This window comes from Ursus arctos, unplaced genomic scaffold, assembly GCF_023065955.2.
Source record: "Ursus arctos isolate Adak ecotype North America unplaced genomic scaffold, UrsArc2.0 scaffold_24, whole genome shotgun sequence".
In the NCBI taxonomy this organism is placed as follows: Eukaryota; Metazoa; Chordata; class Mammalia; order Carnivora; family Ursidae; genus Ursus; species Ursus arctos.
This window is the reverse complement of record NW_026622919.1, coordinates 19,515,783-19,533,256: the sequence shown is the minus strand read 5'-3', so window position 1 is coordinate 19,533,256 and position 17,474 is coordinate 19,515,783. Positions and strand designations below refer to the sequence as shown.

Below are 17,474 nucleotides of genomic sequence, written 5' to 3'. Positions count from 1 at the left end.
AAACATCACTCTCTGAAGACTTCTAGAACACTGTGACCAAAGTCATGGCACAGCTAAACTGTGGGGGAAGTATAGAGTACATGACAATAGAAAGCTCCCAATGCATGTACGCTGAGTAAATGAATTCTAGCTTGAGGGGGTGAATGGGGGGTATAAAATGTGTGTAGTGGGGGGCGCCTGGGTAGCACAGTCATTAGGCGTCTGCCTTTGGCTCAGGGCGTGATCCCGGCGTTCCGGGATCGAGTCCCACATCAGGCTCCACCGCTAGGAGCCTGCTTCTTCCTCTCCCACTCCCCCTGCTTGTGTTCCCTCTCTCGCTGGCTGTCTCTCTCTGTCAAATAAATAAATAAATAATCTTAAAAATAAAATAAAACGTGTGTAGTGATTTGTTTCACTGGACTCGTGTGCATAATGTAAAGCATTTTGTAACTTGTACTCTCCATTCCACCACAACCACCACCCTAGAACCAAAGTCTCTAAAGTGAGGTTCAAGTTTTGGAGATAATGGTGAACTCTCCTACATAGAGTTCTGTAAGATTTAACTGCTTACACCTTTGTGCCTCAGTTCCCTTATTCGTAAAATGGTGCTAATAATACGACCCTTGGGGAGTTGTAAAAACTAAGTTAACGTGTGTAAACGCTTACAACGGTGCCTGGTTCATCGTACGTGTTCAGTATTATCCTGACTTCTACAGCCTTAAACTTACAAAGTTGGCTTCCTTCTTCCCATTTCCAATCTTAACTCACTTCAATAAACCTTTCCAAAGTCAACCCTCCATAAAGAGCTCTTGCTACCCTTCTCCTTAACCAATATCCTGCAGTATAAACTTTACCTTCCTTTTAAAAGATGGGAATTCCCATTTCTTAGTCAATTTTACTGGCAGACGGTATTCTATAAACGAGAATGGATGGAGGGTGGTGGGAAAGCACTGGAAGGGCTGTTCTTGCACCTCTGAATGAGAGCCAAGAATTGTGAAGGGTAGTGTAAAAAGAGCAAGACTGTCTAAGTATACTAAACTTTAAAAGGAAAAAAAAAAAAAAAAAAGAACATCCATTCCAATGTGCCCTTCTGACAGAAGACCAAGCTAGCAGGGAGCTGTACCTTTTCCTATTCCTTCCAAGTACATATCTGACTCCTACTAATTAAAGTATGAATTATTAGCAACAGATATTTTGATTCATCCAGTAAATAAAAGTGCATTTCAGGGGCGCCTGGGTGATTCAGTTGGTTAAGCACCTGCTTTCAGCTCAGGTGATGATCCCAGGGTCCTGGGATAGAGTCCAGCCTCGGGCTCCTTGCTCAGCGGGGAGCCTGCCTCTCCCTCTCCCTCTCCCTCTGCCTGCCGCTCTGCCTACTTTACTTGTGCACGCGCTCTCTCTCTCTCTGTCAAATAAATAAATAAATAAATAAATAAATAAATAAATATCTTTTAAATAAATTTCAGAAATATGATTAAAAAATGAATTAAAATAACATTTATTAGTGTTATTTTCTACCATCCAGATTTATTATTTACTATCACTTACTGAATATCTATTATATTATTTATAATAGCAAGTGCTTTTATGAATCTACTCATTTATCCTCATAAAAATACTAGGATGTAGGCACTATTTTTTTAAGATTTTATTTATTTATTTGACAGAGAGACAGACAGCGAGGAGGGAACACAAGCAGGGAGAGTAGGAGAGGGAGAAGCAGGCTTCCCGCCAAGCAGGGAGCCCGATGTGGGGCTCGATCCTAGGACCCCAGTATCATGATCTGAGCCAAAGGCAGACGCTTAACAACTGAGCCACCCAGGTGCCCCTAGGCACTATTATTATCCCTAATTTATAGATGAGGAAATCGAGGCTCAGCAAATTAAATAAGACTGTAAAATGGTCTAAGTTTGGAAAACAATCTGGCAATTCTTCAAAAGGTTAAATATGGAGTTACTATATGACCCAGTAGTTCCGCTCATAGGTATATGCTTAAGGGAACTGAAAGCATATGTTCACAAAAATTTGTACACAAATGTTCAAAGCAGCATTATTCATGACAGCGAAGAAGTAAAAACAACCCAAATGCCCATCAGTGAATGGATGGATAACATGGATATAAACAGAAAAATAAAATGGATAAAATGGAATATTATTCAGACACAGATAGGAATAAAATACTGAAACATGCTAAATGAAAGAAGCCAGACACAAAAGGCTATGTATTGTAAGTTCCACTATATGAAATGTCCAGAACAGGCAAACCCGTAGACACAAAGTAGGCTGGTGGTCACCAAGGACTGCAGTAATGGGGAGGGACTCTTAATAAGTATGGGTTTCTTTTTGGGGTGAAAGATTTGCTCCAGGTCCCATACCACTGAGGGGCACTGTCCACAGTGGATCTGGGCAGACCACAACTGTATCAGGAGGCCTCTGTCCCGAGGACTTTGTGGTGGTTTGTCATATTATTTTTTGCATTTTTCTATGTTTGTTATATTTCATAATTTAAAAAAAGAAAAAGAATAAGAAATTAGAATAAGAAATCTAATATGGCGGGGCGCCTGGATGCTCAGTCATTAAGCGTCTGCCTTAGGCTCAGGGCGTGATCCCAGAGTCCTCGGATGGAGCCCTACCTCGGGTTCCTCCGCTGGGAGCCTGCTTCTTCCTTTCCCACTCCCCCTGCTTGTGTTCCCTCTCTCGCTGGCTGTCTCTCTGTCAAATAAATAAATAAAATCTTAAAAAAAAAAAAAAAGAAATCTAATATGGCAAGGCTCTGATTTCGGCAAAGGCTTGGGCTAGTTGGCAAATGAAACAGAAGATACATAAACATTGCTTCTGATCTGAAAAGTCTAGGGCAAAGAACCAGGATTCAAAATTGTTAACCACATCAGCACCATTTAATGATTGGTCAGAATATAAAGAGCAAGTTCCTTGGTTATGTTTATTGACCTGCTGTCAATACCAACATTATTACATAGACTCAGTGCTGGTGGTTACCTAGTAATAGGAACCTGGAAGGACAGAAAAATATTAAATAGCAATAATAATAGATTAAGACTTTGCTCATATAAAAACTGGCCTAACATCAAGTAAGAAGGTTTGAGTGAAACTATCCCATCTAAAAGTAGGTCAATACCAGAGCCATCTGCTCTTTAAAAAAAAAATTCTAAACACTACTTTACACCGTGTCTCTTTAGTCTCCTTTAATCTAGAATAGTTCCATATTATAAGCAATCAGAAAGACAATTCTCTAACAAAATCAAGTTATTAAACAGATGAGAAGAGAACAGAAAGAATAAAGTATTTGGCTCACAAAGAAACAAACAAGGAAAAATTTGCCCAGGCAACACAGAGATGATAATATTCTGGGAAGACAATCAGTCATAAATCTTCACATCACAGCCAAATCATTACATACTACTTTGGGAAGAGAGAGAGGGAAGTGGGGGGGGGAGTGGAGGGAAGGTAGAGAGCGAGAGGAGGAAAGGGGGGAGGGGACTATCTGCTAAATATACAGATCAAGTCTTAGCCAGTGGATTATCATATATTTAAAACTCTCACCTAAAATATCTTAGCCAAAACCACAACCTCAAAAATAAAGAGAGCAGACTCAGACAAGGATCATCATAGCCTCTAACACTAAAACCATTGGGTGGTACTCGCTGGGGAACAGGATATTCACACACTCTCAAAGTATTACCTCACATATTACCTATTATTCATAAAGGGGAAAAGGTGTATTTTCAGTGGAAAAGCTGATGAACAACACCTTAACCAAACAGTCAAACATCCCCAATCGTGCAACAAACTGACATTACAGTAGTCGCCCCTTATCTGTGGGGCATATGTTCCAAGACCCCTGAGTAGATGCCTGAAACCGCAGACAGTACTGAACCCTATATATGTACATTTTTCCTATACGTACATACCTACAATAAAGTTTAATTTATAAATTGGGCACAGTAAGAGATTAAAAACAATAGCTAAAAATAAAATCGAACAATTGTAACAATGCACATAATAAAAGTTGTATGAATGTGGTCTCTTTCGCTCTTATTGTACCGCACTCATTCGTCCTGTGATGGTAAAGCCTGCACGATGAGATGAGCTGAGGTGAATGATGCAGGCATCGTTATCTAGTGTTAGGCTACTATTAACCTTCTGATGATATGATGATGATATGATATGAAGGACCACGGGTAACTGAAACCTCAGAAAGCGAAACTGCGGATAAGGGGGGACTTGTTGCATATGCCTCCAAATGTGATCTACTGAAAAGAATACACAAACTAAATGTTTCACCTCTACTCATGGAACAATCAGACAAATCCAAATTATAAACTCTTAAGAAAGAAAGAAAAATGTGGAACTATTCTAGATTAAAGGAGACTAAAGAGACACGGTAACGACCTAGAGCATAATTTAAAAAATAAACTACATCTCTAAAGGACATTACTGGGACAATTAAAAATTAAAATTTTAAATTAAAAGTAAATTTAAATACAGCCTATATACTGGATATTATTGTGTCCATGTTAAATATCTTGAGATGGATAATGGCACTGAGGTTATACGGGATTTGTTCTTAGTGGATGCAAGTGTTTAAGGGTAAAAAAAAATGTCAGGATGGCTGCTACTGACTTTCAAAGGAAAGACGGGGGGCCGGGTAGGGAGGGTGATAAAGCAAACGTAACAACTGTTAATAATTGGTCAATGTAGACAAAGCGTACATGAGCGTTCATTATTCCATCCTTTTAATTTTTAAGTAATTTAAAGGTTTTTCGAAATCAAAATCAAGGGCAAAAATTGCAAAAAAGAAAAATAACAGAAAACAGTAAGAATAGAGGTTTGACCCTCATCTTGAAATAGTCCCTGGCAGTACATAAAAATCTGGACTTCTCAGACTTTGTGCTAAGGCCGGTAGGACATTGTTATACAAATTGGGCTCCTCATGCCACGCTGGCCCACAGCCTGAATACACGTGCATTATCATTATCTCTGTGCCCAAATCCATTAAGCAACTTGAACAACCCATTTGGGAAGAAGCTACATCAATACCATTTTCCAGATAACTAAAAACATTTGCTGTAGCCCACAAATAATGACCATCTGCATTATGGAAAAGTAAGAAATGATCTGAGACTGCCAGGTAGCCCTATGTTAGCCTCAGAATTTCTAATGAAGGTTTATATCAGGACCCATTCTATACTGTTAATCAAGACCAACTCATCCTAGAATGTGATTTTTGTATAGCTTGAATCCTTTGGTTGAGGAAATAAAAATGCCTCAGCCACTGCAATATACCGAGTTTCTGTACTATTTAGATGAAAGATAATCCCTTCCTTCCTGTTTTGATTTTTAAAAAGGGCAATTTATTAATAAATCTACACATGTTCCCAATATTTTCCTCATTGAAGTTCACAGCTTCCCTCTTGCCATTGAGAATTACAGTATTAAGTTTTCACTTGGAAAAATTTGCTTTGAAGAGCACTGCACTAGGTCAACTCCCAGGGACAACCATTAGTTAGATCATATAATATACGATAGTAAGAAACTAGAAACAACCGAAATTCAAAACAGGAGGATGGTTTAAACTATAACACATTAATCGGAATATTGTGCAACAATTTAAATGAACTATAAAGGCAATATGGAAATATAAGGCCATGTAGATACATTTTTTTTTAAATATAGAGAAAAGAATGTTAAATGAAAAGTGTACACAACATGCATGTTAGAGGACAAATAACAGAGAAAGGTCAAAGAGAACTATAAACAGTTGTTCCATTTAGGTGAAGGCATTTTGGTATAATTTTTTACAGTTTTTGATTTACTAAATTTTGTTTAAAATGTAAAAATTGAAATATAAATTTAATGATCATGAGCAATTGGTACTATTCATCCCACAGGATGGTTCCATAAAGGTACATGCAAAAGACACAGAAACAAATATTTCCCACATGACAATATCCAGGTTATGACACTTTCTTACAAATTAGGTAGTCTTGATTTAAGTAGGGCATGAAATAGTAAACACTCAGAATCAACATTTTTTAAAAATGAAGTACAATCCTATTACTTTTTTTTGAAGATTTTTAAATTTATTTTTGCGCGCGCGCGCGCGCGAGAGAGAGAGAGAGAGAGAGAGAGAGAGGCGAGAGCATGAGCAGGCGGGAGGGGCAGAGGGAGAAGCAGACTCCCCGCTGAGCAGGGAGTTCAATGCAAGACTCAATCCCGGAACCATGGTATCATGACCTGAGCAGAAGGCAGACGCTTAACCGACTGAGCTACCCAGGTGCCCCAATTCTATCACTTTCAAATATATAGCAACATAATGTGTTTTCAAATAGCAGTTCAAGACAATTAATTTACATTTCATTTAAATCCTTTAAAATGCCTTGCATTCAGTAACTGTTCATTTTATTCTTTTGTTCAATAAACCCTTCTTCTAGAAGTAGTATAAAAGTAAATGGCACAAAAATATATTCTGAAGTATTTTTTTGAAGTCCAGAAGAAACAAAAAAGTGTGTTTGTGGAGAATAGAAGAAAAAAGATTAACACCACTTTGGTAATTTTTGGACTTGAGGGATGAATTTATAGATATTCATTATATACTAGTCTCTTATTTTGTGTGTGTTTGAAAACGTTCATACCAAAAAGTTCAGAATACCAATGGGGGTGGGGGGAAGGACTTAGACCAGGTTAAAGATTAGTGATCTCAGGGGTAATGGAGTTTGAATTTAGGAGGTTTTATTGATACTTCTGAAAGAAATGTGGAAAATAGAAAAGAAAAAAAAAGAATGTTTGGGAAAGTCATATTTCAAGACAAGAAATAATACATACTTAGGTTCATATTTGGCTCTTTTTTCATCCTTGATATGACTAACTGTCCCTGCAAACATGTCCCAATTGTAAACAGAATGAAATACACAGAACACCACTCATAGCAGTGCAAGAATTGCTTTTCAAAAACTAAACCTCTTTTATCCCTAATGAGGTACCTGTACACAACTGGCCTAGGTAAAGGCCTTTGATAGTTCAAAGGTAAAAATTCAAGGCCACAGAAGATTATAGTTAGAAGATCAGATCCCAGAAAGCCTTAGCCATCGGTTCTTCACTTTGCTCCTAGGCTAACAGTACTGGGGGAAAGCCTTCCTGTTATGTTGAAACCGACTTATTTTGTGCCAAGAACCTATACCCAGAGCCTAAGCAAGGCTTGCTCTCCCTCTGGGATTCTTCAGTATCTCAGGAAGGTTGAACAAATCGGACCAGTTTCCAAGAACAGAAAAGAAATACTGTAGGGAAATCTTGCTAAGGAAACCCTGAGATAATTCTCCCTACGTTACTCTCTGTATCTTTTCTGTACATCAACACTAATGCTCACCCAACAACCTTTACTATCAACAGTAAATACTGGGAGAGAAACCACTAACACATTGAAAAAGCACACCTATCCAGTGAACCCTAACTAAACGGAGAACACGGTATTCTGCCCTCTTTTCACGTAGCTGTGTTCTCTGCATTTACCAATAATCATAATCAACTTCATTTTTTGCTTACAGTTACTTGGATATAAATCATTTCAAAAAACAAAATAAAAAATGAACCTAAATAGGTTTTGGTTAAAATAATGGAAGACTAAAATCCTCTCTTTAAGAGGGAGCTGTCCCATCAGCTGGTTCCTTTGTTACTCACTGGCTGATATTCCATTTGTGAAGCCCAACTGCAGCTTTCTGAAAATAATATCAGTGTGTGGGGTATAATACTCACTGTGTTTCAGTAAAACAAGTCCTGTAGAAAAGATGGTCCAACAATGGGTAGCAGGTATATTAAGAAGCTAATTCTGAGATGAAATGACATTTTTAAAAAAGGTTTTATTTATTTGAGAAGGAGACAACGAGAGAACACGAGTTGGTGGGAGGGACAGAGGGAGAGGGAGAAGCAGGCTCCCCACTGAGCAGGAAGCCCTTCATGGGGCTTGATCCCAGGACCCCGAGATCATGACCTGAGCTGAAGGCAGACGCTTAACTGACTGAGCCACCCAGGCGTCCCATGAAATGGCATTTAAATAAGAGTTCACGTCTCAGAAAATCAAAATGTTCGGCCTCTCAGGAAAAAAAGTTATCCAGTATAAGAGGTACTACTTACACCAAGATGTTCAACATTGAGATGAATTAAAATTGTGCACATTTACCATAGCATTAACGTTGGGACTCTGCAATACAATACAAATACTTTTGCGAAAACGAACTACTTTTTCTAGAAACATGTCCTCCCTTGCTACAGATCGACAAGGATATCTCTACACAACTTAGCACTATGAACTTGAACGCTGATTCCTACACCACAGAACAGAGGCAGTGAAAGACTCCCGCCTCTTAACTAACAGCTTGCGCCCCAAGACATCAGCCAGGATAACGGTGTGTATGTTCTTTCACAGGCTGCACTGTTACAGGAAGAAGCAAAGAGCAGCGATTTCCTTCCAAAAGGTCAGCTGCCTCAGACAGACCAAACAGAAAGCAGTTAATTCTTGCCAACTTCCCCTCCTGCTTCTGCAGCTAGTACGCAAGAGCAGTTGGTTTCCAGTAAAGCTCCAGAGAAAAACAAAGCAAGTGTGAGACCCAGAACCGAGGCAATCTGAAGTGCCTCACTTGGCAATAAGACAATAAGATCACACGGAGCTACATTTTTTAAACGGCAATGGAACTTTTAAGAGTTACCAGATTTAATGTGGACTTAAACATGAGGAAAAGAGCAGAACTGGAACCATCCCAGCTTTTATACTAGTGCTCTAGAGTTCTCCACCTAAAAATAAAATGGTATTTTGGCTATAATAAAAGTGACAACATATGAGGTCCCCAGTTGATTGATATAAAAATAAATCTTTAGCCTTCCTCTTCTCAAACTGAAGTCCTCTCAGTTGTCAAATATTCTAAGACACTGGCCAGGTTGAATGCAGACAATCAGTAGCATAAAGAGGAGTGCATACAATGATTACATAGTCTCTTAGATCAGACATGGAAAAAAGACTACATGACTAATAACAAAAAGGAGAAGAGGACAGAAAATATTATTTTAAACCTTCTTTAGGTAGTGACCCTGAATAATTACGGAATAATACTGAAGATCTCCCACCTCCCCCAAAAACAACACAGCATTCTCACAGACTTCTTTATTTTTTTTAAAGATTTTATTTATTTATGAGAGAGAGAGAGAGACAGAACAGCAGCAGGTGCAGAGGGAGAGGGGGAAGCAGGCTCCTCGCTGAGCAGGGACCAATCCCAGGATCCTGGGATCATGACCTGAGCTGAAGGCAGACACTTAACCAACTAAGCCACCCAGGCACCCCTCACATAGACTTCTTTAAATTAAGCAAACATCCATATATTCAGTCATCCTACAGGCAACAAAATTAGATCCTTTTGAGTATAAAAGTAAAGGAGAAGGAAGGAAAAATAAAGACTTTTAAGTTTTCTCAACCAGATGGATTCCTGACGTAGCTATCTACATACAACTTACAAGAAAATGTGATGGGTCCTTCGGAAGCGCTCCTACAGCATGTCATAGGGCTCTGTGTGGTTTCTACCTCGTTAGTTTCAGGTTGTGGTGGCAATGGAGACAGGAGGCTTTTTCTGAGACAAGCTCTTGTTCTAAAGATTCTAGGCTTTGATGATGAAGAGTATGTAACCCACTCTTGAGAATACCTTGCTTGAAACGAAGACAGTCTGAGGTTTAAGGAAAAACTTATTAGTTTATTACATATGCTAAATTAACTGCTGCTACCCACACTAGAAACTGTTTCATGTTGGAAACAAAATAAACTACTAAATTCCCAAGCCTTTCCTATACTTAATCATCAAACGTTAAATAATAAGAAAGGAATTTGCATGGGAAAGGAAAAAAAGAGAGTACAAGCCATAGTAGGAGTAATAAGAACAATACTAGTAACGGTAAACATTCAAGGAGCTCTTACTACATTACACACTGTTGTATGCACGCTATACGCTTCCTCAGTTAATCCTCACGACAAATCTGTGAGGCAGTATGATTATTATCCCCCTTCTAACAGACGACGAAACAGGTTTAAGAGTTAGGGAATTTGCCTGAAGTCCTGCAGCAAGTAAGTGAAGGAGCTGGGAAGAGCATGTAGGCTGCCCACCTCCGGGGCTCGTGCTCTCAAAGACCCCTCACCCAATTCCTGACATGATACCTGTGACTTAAGACTGCTTTATGATAAAAGCTACAAAGTGAATTAACACAAAGTACAACTCACAAATAGATATGAAAAATTATTTGACGATCCAAAAATGCTTTGAATGGGACTCCCCTTTCCTAAAGGTCAGAGATCAAGATGACCAACCTTCAAACACAATCAAAGGAAGCCAGCCATATTGGATGTTTGGTGGCTCACCTTCACTCCTCTGTATCAATCAGAAATCAGCTAAACGCTTTAGATTGTAAAAGGGAGTGGGAGGAGAATAACGAGAACTCTTCTGGAGGTGGGTAACTTTCCAATGAGCCAAAACCTAGATCCTGACCACCTGTGGTCAGAATTAGCACCGTGACATTTCCTATAAGCAGCAGAGTGGTTACATTTGTTGTATTTGTTCCTGAATTCCTTCTTGGGTTTCCCTTAGATACACTACTATCCATCACCAATATTCACCACAGATCAATCTAAACTCAGGTTTTTCTGCTGGTACAAAACATTTCTCTTTAAAGGGGCAATATCATTAACACAAATCAGACAACCAGGGAAATGTCCTGGGGGGTAAGACAGGATCTTAAAAGCTACTGAAGTCAGTTATCTCAACATAACTGTTCACCTTACATCAATAACTAAACATCAACTTGCCTAACACTGATGCATATATTTAGTTACAGACAAGGTGTAAATGATAAATTCCTGTGATAATCGATACACACTAATATGACAAATAGAGAAATAATTATGTTACTGTGCACGGTGCAGAATAAATATTAATCGAGTATTAAGAGCATGTGGGTTCACTAAGCCATGCCACCAAGTTGTAGTTACTCTGATGTGGTAGACAAATTCTGAATTTAATAGTGTTGTGCAACATGTCAAGGGAAAATCTGGGACAAGGACACTGGGCAATTCCATACTCTCATGTAAGATGCCTCATACGATCTTTAATATCTCTAGCTAAAAAAAAAAAAATCAACACAATACTTGTATCCCATGCCTTTTATCATTTTGATCACCCCATTTGTTTTATTTATTTTAGAGAGAGAGAGAGAGCGAGTGGGGAATTGGGGAGTAGAGGGAGAGAGAATCTCAGGCAAACTGCACTGAGCGCAGAGCCCAACGTGGGGCTCGATCTCACGACCCAAGCTGAAACCAAGAGTTGGACGCTGAAACCAAGAGTTGGACACTCAACCGACTGCGCCACCCAGAAGCCCCTCGAGCATCCCATTTTGAAGAGATGGACTGCTTTACCTCTCTAGAGTTAGAATTTACCCTACACCCTGGGCATAAGAACCAAAGGAATTTTGAGTTATTTGTTGCTCAACTACAAGACTAGAAGTTATCCCAGGGCAGGAACCATTTCTCATTCATTGTGGTTTCCTCAACACAGTACTTGGTACATGGTAGATAATCAATAATTGGGTGTTAAATTAAATATAATTTTGGTAGACCTCCATGTTACAGAAAGAACTTTAATTGGGGGAAATGAATGGTAGGTCAGTTATTTTCTTCAAGATGTTATTTTTGACACGGTGGAAGTCATTAACTTGAATCCTTATTACAGGAATAATGGGACTGAATCACACTTTTTAGAAACTGTGACGGAGGTTTTGACTCATCATTGGTGCTAATCAAGATAAATATAATTGCAATGTACCATTCCATAAACATCGTGACAAGTGTGTAAAATAAGCTAATACCTTGTTGCAGCAATTTCAGAGAGGAGAATTACATGAAATATGATGGTGCTAAAACAAGCTGAAATTCCAAAGAAAGCTTCTCCTTTATGCAAACTAAACTGTTTCTTTAATTACGTCCCAAGAAAGAAGCTGAGTATAAACGGGAAGCACAACATTTATCAACAATTCACTCCTTCGGTTTCCATGCATACTACCAAATACAATCCAGAAAGATTGATTATTGTGCCAAAACAAGATGATGAGGTTGTATGTCCAGAATGTAGATTAACGTTAGAAGGATGACTCAGGACTAATGGCATCGGTCTGATAGACTGAACCTATTTTTTAATCTCCCGAGAGTTCTTCAACCATAGGACCGAATGCCAACTCAGGAAGATATTTCAGTAAATACAGCCACCTTTGACTACAGACTATTTTTTATTTGAGATGTCTTTCCATGAAGCAAAGTATATTTAGTAAGTGAAAATATAGTCTTGAATCGCTATGGATGTCCCCAACCCTGCCAAAAATGACAAGCTGCTTGCTCAAAAGCTGTCACTAATTAGCAGCTGCTGCTGTAAAGAAAACCAAAGTGAGTGCCAATAAAAGCATATTGAACTGCAAGAGGGCCCTGTGACAAGGAATGGGAGATGCAAGAATCTATTTGTGACCAGTACACTTTACAAATACTGGCAATCTAAATTTGGAAGAAGTGGGGGCAGGGCAATAATGGCAATATATATCCATTCATATTTAAACAAGAAGGACTGGAATATTCTCCTAACATCCTAAAAGTCACAGAAATCCCAGAATACTGAGGTTACTAAATTCCATGACAACTATTTCCACCTTTCTAATAGAAACCAATCTTGGGGCGCCTGGGTGGCTCAGTCAGTTAAGCGTCTGCCTTTGGCTCAGGTCATGATCTCAGGGTCCTGAGATGGAGCCCCATACTGGGCTCCCTGCTCAGTAGGGAACCTGCTTCTCCCTTTCCCTCTACTCCCCCACTCCAGCTCTATCTCAAATACATAAATAAAATCTTTTAAAAAAAGGAAAGAAACCAGTCTTGGTTTTGGGTAATTTCTCATTGTCAATACTTCTGTCTCTGGCACAGCAAGACCTACATTTGTAGACATAAAAAATTTTGAATTTAAAAAACACCTTTCAGGGGCACCTGGCTGGCTCAAGCAGTAGAGCATGTGACTCTTGGTCTCTGGGCTACGAGTTCAAGCCCCACGTTGGGTGTAGAGATTTCTTAAAAATAAAATCTTAAAAAAATAAAATGCCTTTCATAGTCTAATGGCTTCAGCCCAAACTCCTATGGTTCTGAACCTAACTGGTAACCCTCCATTTTACAGGTTGAGAAAAAGGAGCCAAGGATAGCAGAAATCATCTGCCCAGTGTCAGTGAGCAAGGGATACAGTGGTAGAAAATCTCTTTACTGGTCCTATGTTTAATGTTCTGTTTAAGAGGCTCTAAGATAGTCCATAGATCAAGATCCTACTTGAAATCTAAATTGCACAGGTTGCTTCTCAAATCATTCTTCAAGGCTTTCCCTCTCTTTCTTTACCCATTAGATCTCACAGTAGATTTCTTTTTTTTTCCTCAATAAGTTAGTTTCCATCCTTTAAAAAAATTAGGGAATTTCCTCCTTCAGTTTAGTTCTTGTACTCTCTTTCTCCCTATCCTTCCAGGTAGCCTGATAGACAGCCATGACTATTTTATTTATATCTGGGCCATAGGGTCTGCTTGTCTCTGTAGCAACTACTTGGAAAAATGAGAATAAAAAAGGAAGGAAGGAAGGAAGGAAGGAAGGAAGGAAGGAAAGGAGGGAGGGGAGGAAGGAAAAGGAAAGGAGAGAGGAAGGGATAGATTGGAAAAAGAAGGAAAGGAAAGGGAGGGAAGGAACAAGGAAGATATAATGAGAAGAGAAAAGAGAAAAGAAACAAGTTACGGACATAATTTCTTAATGAAGCTGCAACCAAAACCTCACCTCTTGGAATTGCTATCCCTTATGTAGAGTTTGCCTTAGTGTCTGTATAAACAATTACAACAATGTACCAGTAATTTTCCAGTTCATCATCAGGCTAAAAGAAGGAGAACAACAATTTGCTTTATGAAACATGGAGAAGGACTAATCTCTGCTATTACTGTCGGTGCAGGTTTATCAGCAAGACTTGGAGATAAGCCTACAGACATAAAGATTAGGAATCACATTTTCAAAGCTTTAATAACCCCCTAGTGGTATGCAACAAGCCACTGAATTAACTTGTCTTTGGATACTTATTTTGTATGCATCACTGGCTAGGTCTAGGTACAGAGCAAAAACTAAAAGATCTGGGGAAAGAAAAGAAAAAAGAACCAGACACATAGGGACAAATGTTATAGGATTCCACTTACATGAGGCACCTAGAATAGTCAAACTTCTAGAGAGAAAGTAGAATGGTGGTTGCCAGGGGCTGGGGAAGAGGGGAATGGGCAGTTACTGTTTAATGCATACAGTTTCAGCGGACAATGTAAATGTACTTAATAGAACTGAACTGGTTAAAATGGTACATGTATTACACACACACACACACACACACACACACACACACACATATTTTTTAGTGGGGAAAAAAAGCCAGTTCTTACCTAGTGAACTCACATTTCTTCCATCTCTAACTCTAAAATGCAAAGGAAAACAAAGGGAATTGGCTTTCCCCTCTCTTTTTTTCCCACAGTAAAAGGCAATACTTTCAGCTCTTCTGAAGGCTGATGCAGCCTCTGGATATACCCTCTACATTGAGATTAAAGGGGAATAAATGGAATTAAGGTATCTTCAACACCAGCCAGTGCTGACTACTGAGGATGAGTAAGTGCCTACCATAAACAAAAGTGGATCAACCCTCTCACCGAAACAGTTAAGTATTTATAGTATAAATACTTACTAAGCATCTGTTAGATGCCAGGTTCTGTTCTAGGTCCTGAGGATATAGCAGTGAACAAAACAGATACATTTTATGGAACTTAGATCCTAGTATTAAACACTTTAAAGTTCAAATAAATACAGACTATGCTATGCTTTCTAACTTTTGCCTTTGATTTTCTTCTTCTTTTTCTGTTGGGGGAAAAGGATACCACCTGACTCTTAGAGAATCTTACAAGCAAAGAGCAAAGTCTGTATATTCAAACCAATATTTGGGGAAAAAGTTTTAAAAGCACCTCAACAAAATCAGACAGAGAGGGTGACGACGGCTTTTGTGAAAGGCCTGGCATTGTGAAAGCAATTTCTGATAAAACCAGGACATCTGTTTATCCTCGCTGAAAGCTGGTCATCTCTAAGGAGCTATGTAGTATGTGCAAAACAAATCAGGTCTAATCAAGGATTCCACAGTTAAGATCATTTCAATGTGGTATTAGTCTAGCTTTTTCCCGAGATACACAGTTTTATATGGAAGATAGCTTTCCTGCTCGATACAATCAAATCAAGTTATTTACCTTTCAAAGATGATTTGCAGATTTAATCTCTACAAGATACTAAAAATATAGGGCAGAGAATTAAAAATTCAATGGGACTCAAGTTTCTACCTATCAATGCATAGTAGCAGAAGGTTGGTAGGTGGCTAGCAAATACTTTATTTCTTCTTTTTCCTACGGAATATAGGTCAAATTCTACTAAAACAACAAGTACCATCACAGTGAAAACCTAGGTATAACAAAAATATTTTAAATACTTGAAGATGCCCCACCTGTTACTCAATTTAACACAACCATCTTTTGTTCAATATAATAATGAATACAATGAATTTTAAAACAAAAGAATCAGAATCCCTGGAGCATAACAACTGTTGTGTATGCTCTTAAATTTTCATTTTTAAGGAAATATTTTAAATATTCTAAAACAGGCTGTCATATTATATTTGGAAAAAAGGAATTTTTTTTAAAGATTTTATTTATTTAAGAGAGAGAGAGAGACAGCCAGCGAAAGAGGGAACACAAGCAGGGGGAGTGGGAGAGAAAGAAGCAGACTCCCAGCAGAAGAGCCTGACATGGGGCTCGATCCCAGAACTCCGGGATCATGCCCTGAGCCGAAGGCAGACGCTTAACGACTGAGCCACTCAGGCGCCCCAGGAATTTTTTTTTTAAGATTTTATTTGGGGTGCCTGGGTGGCTCAGTCAGTCAAAGCATCTGCATTTGGCTCAGGTCATGATCCCAGGGTCCTGGGATCGAGCCCCACATCATGATCCCTGCTCAGAGGGAAGCCTGCTTCTCCATCTTCCTCTCCCTCTATGTACTCTATCTCTCTCTCTCAAATAAAAAGATTTTATTTATTTGAGAGAGAAAGTGCACGCACAGCATGTAAGCACATGAGCAGGAGAGAGGCAGAGGGAGAGAGAGAGAGAGAGAGGGAGAGGGAGAGAGAGAGAGAGAAGCAGACACCCCACTGATCAGGGAGCCCAACCAGGCTCAATCCCAATACCCTGAGATCATGACCTGAGTTGAAGGCAGACACTTAACTGACTGAGCCACCCAGGTGCCCCAGGAACTTTTTCTTTATGGAAAAAATCCTCAATTTTATTGAGGAATAATTTATATTCAATAAACTGTATCAGGATGTTTTAAGTGTGTGTGTGTGTGTGTGTGTGTGTAATTAATATAATTAATGTATTTCGGGCACCAAACTAAAATAAAGGGGTTCCCAAGGCCTACCTCGCAGTAAGAGCTACGGGGTGTTGTACTGAACGTTAAAAAGCCAACTGATATGGCTTAGAGGTCAGCCAATATTCAAAGCAACATACAAGTTCTACCCATTTAAGGGTCCCTGGGTAGCCCAGTTGGTTAAGCCATCTGCCTTCGGCTCAGGTCATGATCTCAGGGTCCTGGGATCGAGTCCCGCATCAGGCTCTCTGCTCAGTTCCTTCTAGAATCAGAGACCTAAAAAGACCATTAAGATAAATTCAGTAGAGGGGTGCCTGGGTGGCTCAGTTGGTTAAGTGACTAACTCTTGATATCAGCTCAGGTCTTGATCTCAGGGTCGTGAGTTCAAGCTCTGTGTTGAGCTCCATGCCCACCGTGGAGCCTACTTATAAAATAAATAATAGATAGATAGAGCAGAAAGGCCTGGAGGATGGCAGGAAGTCGGGCTTAGGCATTACCTAGGTTCCAAGATCTCTCTACCAAGCTGATCTTTGAAGTTCTATTTGTTCAGTCTTTCACACATAGTTGCGAGTTATCTTCACCTCATCTACAGAGAACTAAAAATTACTCCCCTCGTTAGGTATCTTCAAAGACTAAACTAACATTAGGGGGGGGAAATCATTTTTGAAAGGAAAAAATTTCACCTGTAACCAGAAGATCTCAACCAGTTGATCCAAGCATCAACTTTATGTATACCATAAAAATGAATAGTAGCTAAGATCAAAAGATCTTCTTTTTGGAGCGCCTGGGTGGCTCAGTCGGTTGAGCGTCTGCCTTCGGCTCAGGTCATGATCCCAGAGTCCTGGGACTGAGCCCCACATCAGGCTCCTTGCTCAGTGGGGAGTCTGCTTCTCCCTCTCCTTCTGCCCCTCTCTCTGTTTGTGTGTTTTCTCTCTCAAATAAATAAAATCTTAAAAAAAAAAAA

General features: G+C 39.3%; 1 protein-coding gene across 4 annotated transcripts in view; it reads right to left on the bottom strand.

Moving 5' to 3' along the window:
• LOC113265424 (signal transducer and activator of transcription 5B) overlaps positions 1-17,474 on the bottom strand; it is a 63,910-nt gene that overhangs the window by 29,650 nt on the left and 16,786 nt on the right. The window contains exon 1 of one of the 4 annotated variants that reach the window (XM_044389232.3): positions 9,499-9,739. The exons of the other annotated variants lie outside the window; for them this stretch is intronic. The gene's annotated coding sequence lies outside the window, so the exon portion shown is untranslated. Of the gene's footprint in view, positions 1-9,498; positions 9,740-17,474 lie in introns of those variants that run through there. 4 annotated transcript variants of the gene reach the window in all.